We start from the raw sequence: 10,469 nt of genomic DNA on the forward strand, positions 1-10,469 counted from the left end.
ACATTGATCATCTTTTCAACAGAACTTTCAGCTTTGTTTCCAGGACCACCAACCACTTCAATTCCACTGGAGCAGGGGCCCCAGACTTTTTAGACCATCAGCCCCTTCATGGAATCCTTGATCCCTCATCAACCCCCAGGCACAAAATCCTGGGGCACTGCCATCAAAATTTAAAGGAAACACCTCTTTCTTCTCTGTTCCATTCATCTTCCTGTTCACTCTGAAATTATTAAAAGACCCGAAGCCAAAAACAACATGGTGGCCAACAAGGCCCGCTCTCGGCAGAGGTTGGTCACCACTGCCATAGGCGATACTTTCCGTAGATACACCCCTGCTTTCCAACACAAAGGTTTAATGGACCTTCCCTGCATTGGCGACCTCCTTTCAACCCCCTCAAAAGGAGGTCGATAATGCCAGGGGGGAGGGAGGGATCGATTGACCCCTTGGATAATTCCAGGATCAACATCGACCACTTTGGAGACCCCTGCACTGGAGGGATTCAAGGCAGAGAGAAACAGTCAATAATTAAATCTGGGATCCCAACCCAAAACATTATCCACAGATGCTGACCTTCTCAGTCTCTCCAGCATCTTATTATTTGCTCACAGTTAAAGCATCTGGAGTTTTTAATGTTACCCAACGCCCTTCCACACCTGGAGTCCTGGTCTCTTGACTTGAGGAAGGATGTACTGCCTTTGGAGGCAGTCCAGAGGAGGTTCACTAGATTGATTCCAGAGATATGAGGGGGCTAGCCTATGAAGAGAGATTGGGTCATCCAGGACTGTACTTGCTGGAATTTCGAAGAAAGAGAGGGGATCTTATTGAAATGTATAAAATTATGAAAGACATAGTTAAGATAGAAGCAGGAAAGTTGTTTCCATTGGTGGGGAGATGAGAACAAGGGGACATGGCCTGAAGATTCAGGGTGGGTCGGAGATGAGGAGGAACCGCTTTTCCCAGAGGGTGGTGAAGCTATGGAATTCACTGTCCATTGAACCAGTAGAGGTGACCTCAGTAAATATATTTAAGACAAGATTGGACTGATTCTTACATAGTAGGGGAAATTAAGGGATATGGGGAAAAGGCAGGTAGGTGGAGATGAGCCCATCATCAGATCAGCCATGACCTCATTGAATGGTGGAGCAGGCTCGACGGGCCAGATGGCCGACTCCTGCTCCTATTTCTTACATTATGTTCCTGAAGATTGAAGGTGATGGATGCCAAGGGCATCCCGAGTATGATCTGACCCATGGCTTGGCTAAACCACAAGGCATCATCCACACCTCAGAGGGAACATCAGCGAATCAATGCTCGATATTTGTTGGGTTGTCCACACATTTGACAGCAGTTACTAGCCCAGATATTGTTGGATTGGATACAAAGTGTTTCATTTGATTGTTAAAGTATTTTCGTCCCAATATTTCACCAGCATTTGTTTTGGAATTATGCCCATTTGCATCCAGGAGAAGGGTTTGGAATGAGTGGGAGAGAAAGAACTGCACCTGTCCAGTTGATAAGCAGCAGTGGTGGTTAGAGCAATCCTATTAAAGTGCCAGTGACCCGGGGTTGAATCCAGTGCTGTCAGTAAGGATTTTGTACATTCTCCCCATGTCTGCGTGGGTTTTCACTGGGGGCTCCAGTTTCCTCCTAACTCCAAAACAAACGGGTGTTGTAGGTTAATTTGGGGGTAATTTGGACAGCACAGGTTTAAATGGTCAGAACTGACTTCTACCGTGCAACAAATAAAATTTATCAATGACTCAACACCAGCACTTGTCGAAAAATGATCTCCAGTCATCCCCAAGGCACAGACTTTGCTGGATTCAGAAATGTGGAATGCCCAGTTAATGATCAATGGTGATGTAGGTTGTGAAAACCAAGTCAACACCTCAAACACCCTCCCCATTCTGAACCGAAGCAGCCAAGGGACTGACAGATCAAAATCCTCACACATTACCTGCTTCTCCCAGCCATCTACCAACTGTTCAACTAAATTATAAAAACAAATGTGCAGAACTCTTGTACTCACATCAGGTGCATTTGGGAAAGGATGTGACCATTGTAAAAAATCATATGCACAATTCTGAAGCTACTAGCAAGGCAGGCAAATCTTTTTAATATTTTGTTTTAGATATGAAGCACAGTAACAGACCCTATCGGCCCACGAGCCTGTGCCGCCCAATTACACTCAATTAATCTACAACTTCCAGTACGTTTCAAACGGTGGGAGCAAATCTGAACACCAGAGGAAACCCAAGCAGGCATAGGGAGAACTCCTTACAGATAGCACGGGTTTCAAACCCCAGTCCTAATGGCTGGTGCTGTAACTGCATCGCTAACTCTGTCCCCCATCCCTGACACCCCCATTTCATAGCATAGTAAGTACACTGGTAAGTCCAGACCAGACAAGGATGGCAGAGCTCCTTCACTGTAGGACATTGGTGATGCAGTGGGCTGTTCCCAACCATCCAACTGTATCAAGCTCCCCTTAGTTTACTTCCAAATTAGAAATTTGATAATATATTGGATATTGAGTGAAGTGGAAGATCCTTCTAAGCAGAATACTATCTTTGACTAGTCAGGACATTTAAAAAAAATATATCGAATTGCCATGGACAGTATTATAGTTAGGCCACATTTTGGAAAACGAACAGAGTTCTGGACACCAATTTACATAAGACTTCAGTGAAAGGGCCACAGTGGGGATCTGAGAATGTTGACACGACTGGAAAGCATACAAAGGACAAAAAGATTGGATAAACTGGGGTGTTCTTCTCAGTGTTCGGAGTAGGCTGAGAGGAAATAGATTTGAACGTATAACATTTACAAAGACGCGAGTAAAATATAAAAGGACCCACTTCCTTTAGCAGAGGGTTGCTAACTGCAAGTTAAGTTTAGTGTCCTGGGGAAATAGATTGGAGGAGATGAGAGGAAGGTGGTATAAGTCTGGAGCTGGCTGCCCGACATCCACAACTACATTGGGTCACTGCAAGAGATGCACAAAATGGAGTAGGATTGGAGAGCTATTTTTGATGGTACAGACACAATGTCTTGAATGGGCTTCTGCATCATCAATGGTTCTGTGATCATCAGCGTGTTGCACATATTCTAGCAAAGGCACGGGAGACATAGAGGTTCTCAACCTTTTTCTTTCCACTCATATACCACTTTGACCAATCCCTTGGATTTCTTTAGGTGGTATGTGAGTGGGGGGGAAAAAAAGTTTGAAACCACTGGTGTATGTGATGGCATCCAATTGGATGGCTTGCAAATGATAAGAGGAGGATCTGTTGAATGCGTTGGCTGTTCAGGTAGAAGGCGAGATTTCATATTCAAGGTGGTAGGAACGGGGCCAGAGGCAGCAAACTGGGGTAGGGGAGAGGCAAGGCCAGGAGTCAGGTCAACTGCAGAGAAGGGCAAAACAACATTAAAAGGTAAACAAGTAAAGGCTCCTGAGAAATGCTGGTCCCATCAGGTGTGATCCAATGAAACTTGGGGAATGAATGGAGTCATTACAGGAAATAGGATGGGAAGTGGTGCAGTGAAGGCTGTGAGGGTCATGAGCCTGTTGACCATACCGGTACGGTCACCAAAACAGGGATTAGATGAAATCTTAAAGAGCAATGTAATATCAGGAATTAGCACCAAGGGAATCATTGATAGTGTGGCAAAAATGAAGGGGAAGGCAGGTGAGCAAAACTGAAACAAGGCAAATTTCACATGCACCGTAGAACGATGGGCTCTGCTCGGACTCCTAATGGTTTTGAACTCTCCTTCAATCCTGTAAATGTCGCCTCTTATAAATACACCTCTTGTATACCTCCCACATGCACACGCCTCCATCTTATCTATGTTAATTTTATATGTTTTTAAACAAGATCCCCTCTCAATTCTTCTAAATTCCAGCAAGTACAGTCCCAGACGACCCAATTTCTGGAATCAACCTGGTGAACCTCCTCTGCACTGCCTCCAAACCCAGTGCATCCTTTCTCAAGAAAGGAGAACAGAACTGCATGCAGTTCTCCAGATGCAGCCTCACCAGTACCTAGTACGGTTGTAGCATAACCTCCCTGCTCCTAAGTTCAAGCCCTCGTGCAATGAATGTCTTCTGGCTTCTAACCCATCACAAGGTCTACCTTGCACCATTTTCTCCAGAAAACGTGATCTTCTCAAGATCTCCTCGTTCTCATGACAGGTTACTGACCTGCACCATTAACTTTTTTTTTAAATCTCTACCGACTGCTCTCTGTTTTCAATTTCCACCCATATTTCGCTTTTGATCATAGTCATCATGGTGTAAGAAGATGGACAATGGAGACATAGAATTTTACAAGCAGAACAACAAAGTTTCAAACATTAAAATTTATTTGCTTCTCCAAGTCTGGTTGCTGGAAATTGGAATGTAAACACCAGGTGCCCTATTCCCAACATCTAAAATTTCTTGAGATCAAAATGCAAAGATTTGCACCCAAGCCAGGTACCAGATTCAACTTGTAGACCATCAAAGACTATACCAACATGGCTCATTTTCCCACTAGTATGGGGTGTGTGGAAGATGCTGCCTTAAGGATTATAAACACCATTATATAGTTTAACAGATGGTCGGAGGATACATTTCAAGCCTCTACGTGCAAGACCTTCAGCAGGTTGGATCTTAAATGCGTGCTCATAATTTCACCATTAGTCCACCTATTGACCCTGAACTAACTCATGAAACAAATACATCTGTACCTGACCTGTGGCCATCTGTTGTGACCCAGGAGTCTCCAAAACTGAGTCTGCACCTCCACCATTTGCACTTACAAAAATGCATCACAAATCACTCACCTATATAGAGGGGGTGCCTTGCTACACTCAATCTTACCTCAAAATAGACAAACTCCCCATCAATCATCCATTGACATATCCGTCATCAAATGCCTCCCCACTGATTGCCATCTCGGATTGTGTGTGTTGATAATGCACCTTCACCTCTTCAGAATTTACTATCCAACTGCTGCACAGTCTCAGAGAAGCCTCATTCCACTCAACATTTTCCAACAGTTAGATCATGTGTTCAACAGGCAAAGATTCAGAGCAATATTAGCAAAATATCATCGGGTTGGACTTTCCAAGCAGAGGAACCATTGTAACATCAATCCGGGACTTTCTCATAACTTTTGCCAACCATCCAATAACACTTTCTTTTCAATGCAAGAAAACTGTAGCCAAATTCAACACACAGAGGGACAGTGGTGATTGTCTGAAACAAGTCGTGTTGTGCATCATGAATAGAATTACTGGATGTGGTCCCTCCCATCCCCATCCTGTCAAAGATCATGCAACCCATGGCACTTAATCACCCAGAGGACAGGAGGCTCATAACACTATGAGCCTTGTGCTGTGTGGCCGAATTATTGCTGAACTGCCTCCTCACGTCGGACTTGTATTGTCCGAGACACGTGTTCCAGGGCAGATTTCAGTCCCACTGTGCCTTTGTTTAGGATGGGTGTTTTCAACATCTTCGCGGAGGTCACGGCAGTGCATCTTCTAAGGATGGTGCTCAGGCGACAACTCGGGGCAGTTCTGGCAGTGGATTCCTTCAACAATGCCCCTCAATCGGCCAGTCTTCCGAAGCCCCTCTGAGCAGAGAGCGCTTGGGCGAAACAGTCTGATGCACGACAATATCTATTCAGAGTCCTCATGGTGAATTCAGCAGCTAGAGGACACCATCGGTCACTTAACCTCTCTCACCAGCATCTCGGATGGAACATTTGTTGGATGTGCCAAATTAATGATCTTTCTCCCCTCTTAATAAATGCAAAGGCTGCCAGTACATCAGATTCAAGGGCCACAGTGGAAAATGAAGATCAATTTCCCTGACACTTAATATTCACTGATCTGTTGAAGCATCACAAATTATCTTAATAAGATGCGTGTGTACATACAAAGCTGAAAAAGACTGGTGGACACTGAGCACAAATAAAATTTACCCTCTGTACCATCAAATCTTCACTTGAAATTAAAAATGCAAACAGAAATAGTTAACATTATTTAAAGATTGCAAACACAAGTACAGAAAACAATTGTTTTTGAACTACTCTCAAACATGCAAGCTATTTTTTTAAAATCTTAATATCCTTGAAATATCGCATTCCTTTGGTGTCTCATTGTTTGCGATAAATAACAGTAATCTGAACTCTCTCTTCCATTTCGATCGTGACAGTCGTTAGAAAGCAGATCTGGGTAGTGTTAATTTGTCTTATCTCTCTCCCCCTCTCTGCTGTGTTCATGCTCCTTGCTTCCTGGACACATGTACAGCAACGCTCCTTTTTCCTGCGCTGTTAAGAGGCCCAAGTCTCGACTGCTTTTCATTTAAAGAGAGGGAGGGAGAGAAAAACCACGCTCACTTCTCGGACCATTTTTCTTTCCAAAAAAACTACGCTCAACTTGGAACAGCCCAGTAGACTGCATAAAGCCCCCCTCACGGAGACCCCATGCAGACAAAAGTGGCTTCGACCACTTTGCACGCTTTATCACTGACCAAAAGATCCCCCACACAAGGGAGGGATTTGGGCAAGGAACCCCCCTCATGACCAATTCCCTCTCTGTGCGTGTTGCAAGGTAGCAGAGAGAGAGCGAGAGAAAAATAAGGAGTGTGGAATGCAGCGAGGTCGCTCCCGATCGCCGAACCGAGCGCCTGCAGGGGAGGAGAGTGAAGGGGAGAAGGGGAGGAAGAGGGAGAGAGAGAGAGTCTCCTTCACTGGCTTCTCTCTCTCTGCGACCCCCATTGTTCCAGCGGGGGACCCATTCGCGGGGAACAGAGACAAAAAAAAGGTGTGAAATGCCAAGAAATGGACATGAAACTTACTTACGGGAATATCACAGCTCCGGAACGAGAAATTCCTTGCGGAGGCGTCGGTGATTTCTCTGTTTCGTGTGTTCCCCCCCCCTCCCCTCAGTTTAACCAACACACACACACACACACACACACACACAGATCGAGAGAGAGAGAAAGCACCGACTTAATGTTAGTGCGTGAGTAAGTGAATCAACTCACACACAGCGGAGCAAGTTGAAGTGTCAAATTACATCGGCTATTCTATTACCAGAGGGCCATGCTTGGAGGCTGCCGGCAAAATGTGTCCCAGATCTGCAGCGCTCCGCCAAGCAGTAGGATGCGGTGTCAATGGGGCCGACACACTCTCTCTCTCTCTCCTTCTCGTGGAGGCGCCGCGCTCCACGGTCGCACCAGAGTCCGTCCTTCCAGCCGGGAATGCAACCACTTTCAGGACGCAAGGGGAAAGGGGAGGGGGGTGGGGGGAAGAATTCCCACGTCTATCACCCGCCAAATCGCAAGTCTCCAATGGAGCAACTTCCAACGCGTGTTATCTTGACAAATGCATTCGAGGCAGGGGTGCAAATGTCTGGCAGGGCGTCCGTGCAGGCTGCGAGCGTGGCGCGCCCCCCGTACCTAGAAGATTGGGACCAGCTCCGCGGCGAGTCTGATCCGGCTTTTGCAGGCTGCACTGTTCCCTGACATGGAAAACCTCTGAAATAACAAAGACATGTTTGAGAGCCGGGCTGCTTGCGTGACGTCAAGGGACAATGACGGTGCCAGCATCGGGTTTAGGGCTGTCGTCGGGAAAAAGGTGACTCTCCTCTCCGGAGCTCACTTCGCCGCCAGCCCTGTGCGCCCAAGACCGGCGCTAGCCCGGCGCACACTCCCACGGCCAGCGACATGCCACGCAGCTCTTGCGCGCCGAAGAACTATTTACAAGTCTCTCTTAGTATTTACGACCATGCACGCTGCTGGTAATGCAGCTACGACCTCTGACATGAGTTCAGCCACACTCCAAAACAGGTCTTAAGGGTCCCGCCACAAGTTTGCAGGCTTGCCTGATCGATCGAGTTGAACGGCGCTCAGGCTAAATTCCATTCCAAATAACCCAGAAAACTGTCACCTCTCACGTTCAGGCTTTGAAATGATTATTATTGCAAATAAAACGAGCCAAGTCCCGGGACACGCAATTGCGCTGGGAAGCAATCTCTGCAAAACGTAGAGCAAGGGTGAGATGGGGGACCAGGCTTGGGCAAGGAGAGCCTCCAAGGGACCCGAACGATGAACGATCCCCTGCATGGGGTGATTCCCACTGGATGGGGTTTTCTGTCACTTTAAAACAAAACTGGAGAAAAAAAACCACACGTTAAATCTCCATAGCAAGATTCCGCAGATGCCAGGAATCGGAAATAAAACTGAGACTGCAGACGCTGGAATCTGTAGCTAAACACAATCTGCTGGAGGAGCTCAGCATCTCGTGAGGGGTTCCAGCCGCACTTCGTCTTCTCCCACCGCACCATAAAACCGAGTGTGGAGCCAGGCAGCGTGGAAAACAGTGCTAACGTTTTCGTCTGAACTGGACCGGATCACAGGGTGCGGGAAGATGGAAGGGCAGGCTGTGGATGGGCTGAATGGCTTGCTTTGGATCCCATGCCGGGGCGAAGGCATCGTCCTGGGAAGTCCACGGCCTGTGACTCTGAAACGCAACCTCCTGCGATTCCGGGTGGTCACGCATCGTCGACTTCGGGAGATGAAGTTATGCTCTCGGATCACGGCCTGGGAGAGCGCTGGATCATTCGCAGGCTTTCCAAACACTCGTGCGGGAGGTGGGAGAGAGGGGTGGTGGGCGACGGAACGGAGGATATGGATCAGAGGGGAGGCAGGGGTTGGAAAGAGGGGGTATCGGAGGGGACTGGGGGGCAGTGAGCAGTAGGGTTTTAGGAGGTTTAATTTTGTAGGGAGAGGGTGGTGGGGAAAAGAGTGGGTTTAGGGGGTTCAGATGTGTGTGATTCCCTGTCATGGGACTGAGTAGTGTGTTGGGGAGGATTTACTTTGAGGGAGGACGGTAGTGTGTGGGATTGCTGCGTGTGCGGGATTGCTGCGTGTGCATGTGGGGATGGGGGTGTGAATGCTCATAATGACTCTCCCCATGGGGTGACAAAGGAACTTTGTCAAAATAGAAACTGCAACATTTGGCCCTCTGAGCAAGCTCTGCTTGTCCACAAGATTGTGGGCATCAGCATGTCCTTTGTTCCTCTTACAACCACAATCAATTATAGAGCCTCGCCTGTCACCTGATCTGAGTGAGAATTCCCATCGTTCACCATCGCTGAATGAAGACATTTCTCATCTCTTTTCTCACTGACATTTGATTCGAGTATCCTCGGCTACATCCTCCCCATGTCACCCCACATTGTGAGAAGTGTGGATGCTTCAAGGAGGGTGCCCTTCTTCCAAAACAACCATTCTCAATTGTTTCCCTGTGGTATCCTTCAGGGGCCACAACACATTTAAGTAAAAGCCTGGTTTTCTTTTTACCTCCAGTAACACATTTTTCATGTTTTTGATGTGGTTAAATAGGATAGAACTACAGAAGAAACCAAAACTTGACCACTTCACGGGGAAGGGGCCATAAACTTTGAGCAGAATCCTGGGGAGGGGAATAGCCAAAGAAAGGTTGGGAATGATTTTTCTCAGCTAGTGAACTCAGACCTGACACTCAATCTCAAAATATAGAGAAGGCATCCCAGGAATATTCACTGCACTTTCTGAAAGACAAATTTGTCCTTTTTCAGCCAGAAATCCAAAGATGTGCAATTTGCATCTTTTTGAGATTTCCCCTTCATGACAAGACTCTTGAATGGGACCTCTCTCCAAGTCAAATTTACTGTCATCTGATTCTACAAGTACAACTCGACAAAAAACGTATTCTTCAGTCCTCAGTGCAAAACATGTCAACCCACAACCAGAAGTAACATACAATACACATGCAGGACAAGCATTTCATCCAAGCTAATAAATAAATATTTCATGAAAATGGGGGTCCCCAATGGTTAGTGTGAGCAGTTCCTTTGGTCGTTCAAGGTTCTCACTGCCCGTGGGAAGAAGCTGTTCCTCAGCCTGGTGGTGCTGGCTCTGATATTCCTGTATCTCTTCCCCAATAGGAGCAGCTGAAAAATGCTGTGTTGAGGGTGGAAGGGACCTCAATGATTTTGCAGAAAGATCCTGGTAGATCATGTCAGTTGGGGTAGGGAGGAGAATCAAGTGATCCTCTGAAACTCTTATGGTCCTCTGATCTCTGCAGCAACCATACTACAGTGTTGCAGCCAGCCAGGATGCTCTCAATAGAGCTCCTGTAGAAGGGTGAAATAATGGTGACCGGTAGCCTTGCTCGCTTCAGTCTTCTCAGGAAGTCCAGTTGCTGTGCACCTTCCTGACAAGCGAAATGTTGAATGCCCATGATAGGTCACTAGTAAAGTCGTCGAAGGAACTTGGTGCTCTCCACTACAGTAAAACATGATGTCCTGCAACCCTTAAGTGTACTTTCTTTAGCCAGAGGGTAGTAAATCTGTGGAATTAGTGGCCACATACAGTTGTGGAGGCTGGGTCAATGGGTACATTTAAGGCATAGATTGATAGGTTCTTGATG

The 10,469-nt window shown here is 46.7% G+C and overlaps 1 protein-coding gene across 18 annotated transcripts in view; it reads right to left on the minus strand.

Annotated features, from left to right (window-relative positions):
• zmiz1a (zinc finger, MIZ-type containing 1a) overlaps nt 1-7,860 on the minus strand; it is a 364,054-nt gene extending 356,194 nt beyond the window's left edge. For 6 of the 18 annotated variants that reach the window (XM_069885406.1, XM_069885412.1, XM_069885402.1 and 3 more), the window contains exon 1: nt 7,089-7,860. The gene's annotated coding sequence lies outside the window, so the exon portion shown is untranslated. Of the gene's footprint in view, nt 1-6,850; nt 7,032-7,088 lie in introns of those variants that run through there. The other 12 variants (XM_069885410.1, XM_069885407.1, XM_069885404.1 and 9 more) reach the window with 8 other exon arrangements.
• Between the last annotated feature and the right edge of the window lie 2,609 nt (nt 7,861-10,469).

The sequence above is a fragment of the Narcine bancroftii genome, chromosome 6, assembly GCF_036971445.1.
Source record: "Narcine bancroftii isolate sNarBan1 chromosome 6, sNarBan1.hap1, whole genome shotgun sequence".
NCBI lineage: Eukaryota > Metazoa > Chordata > Chondrichthyes > Torpediniformes > Narcinidae > Narcine > Narcine bancroftii.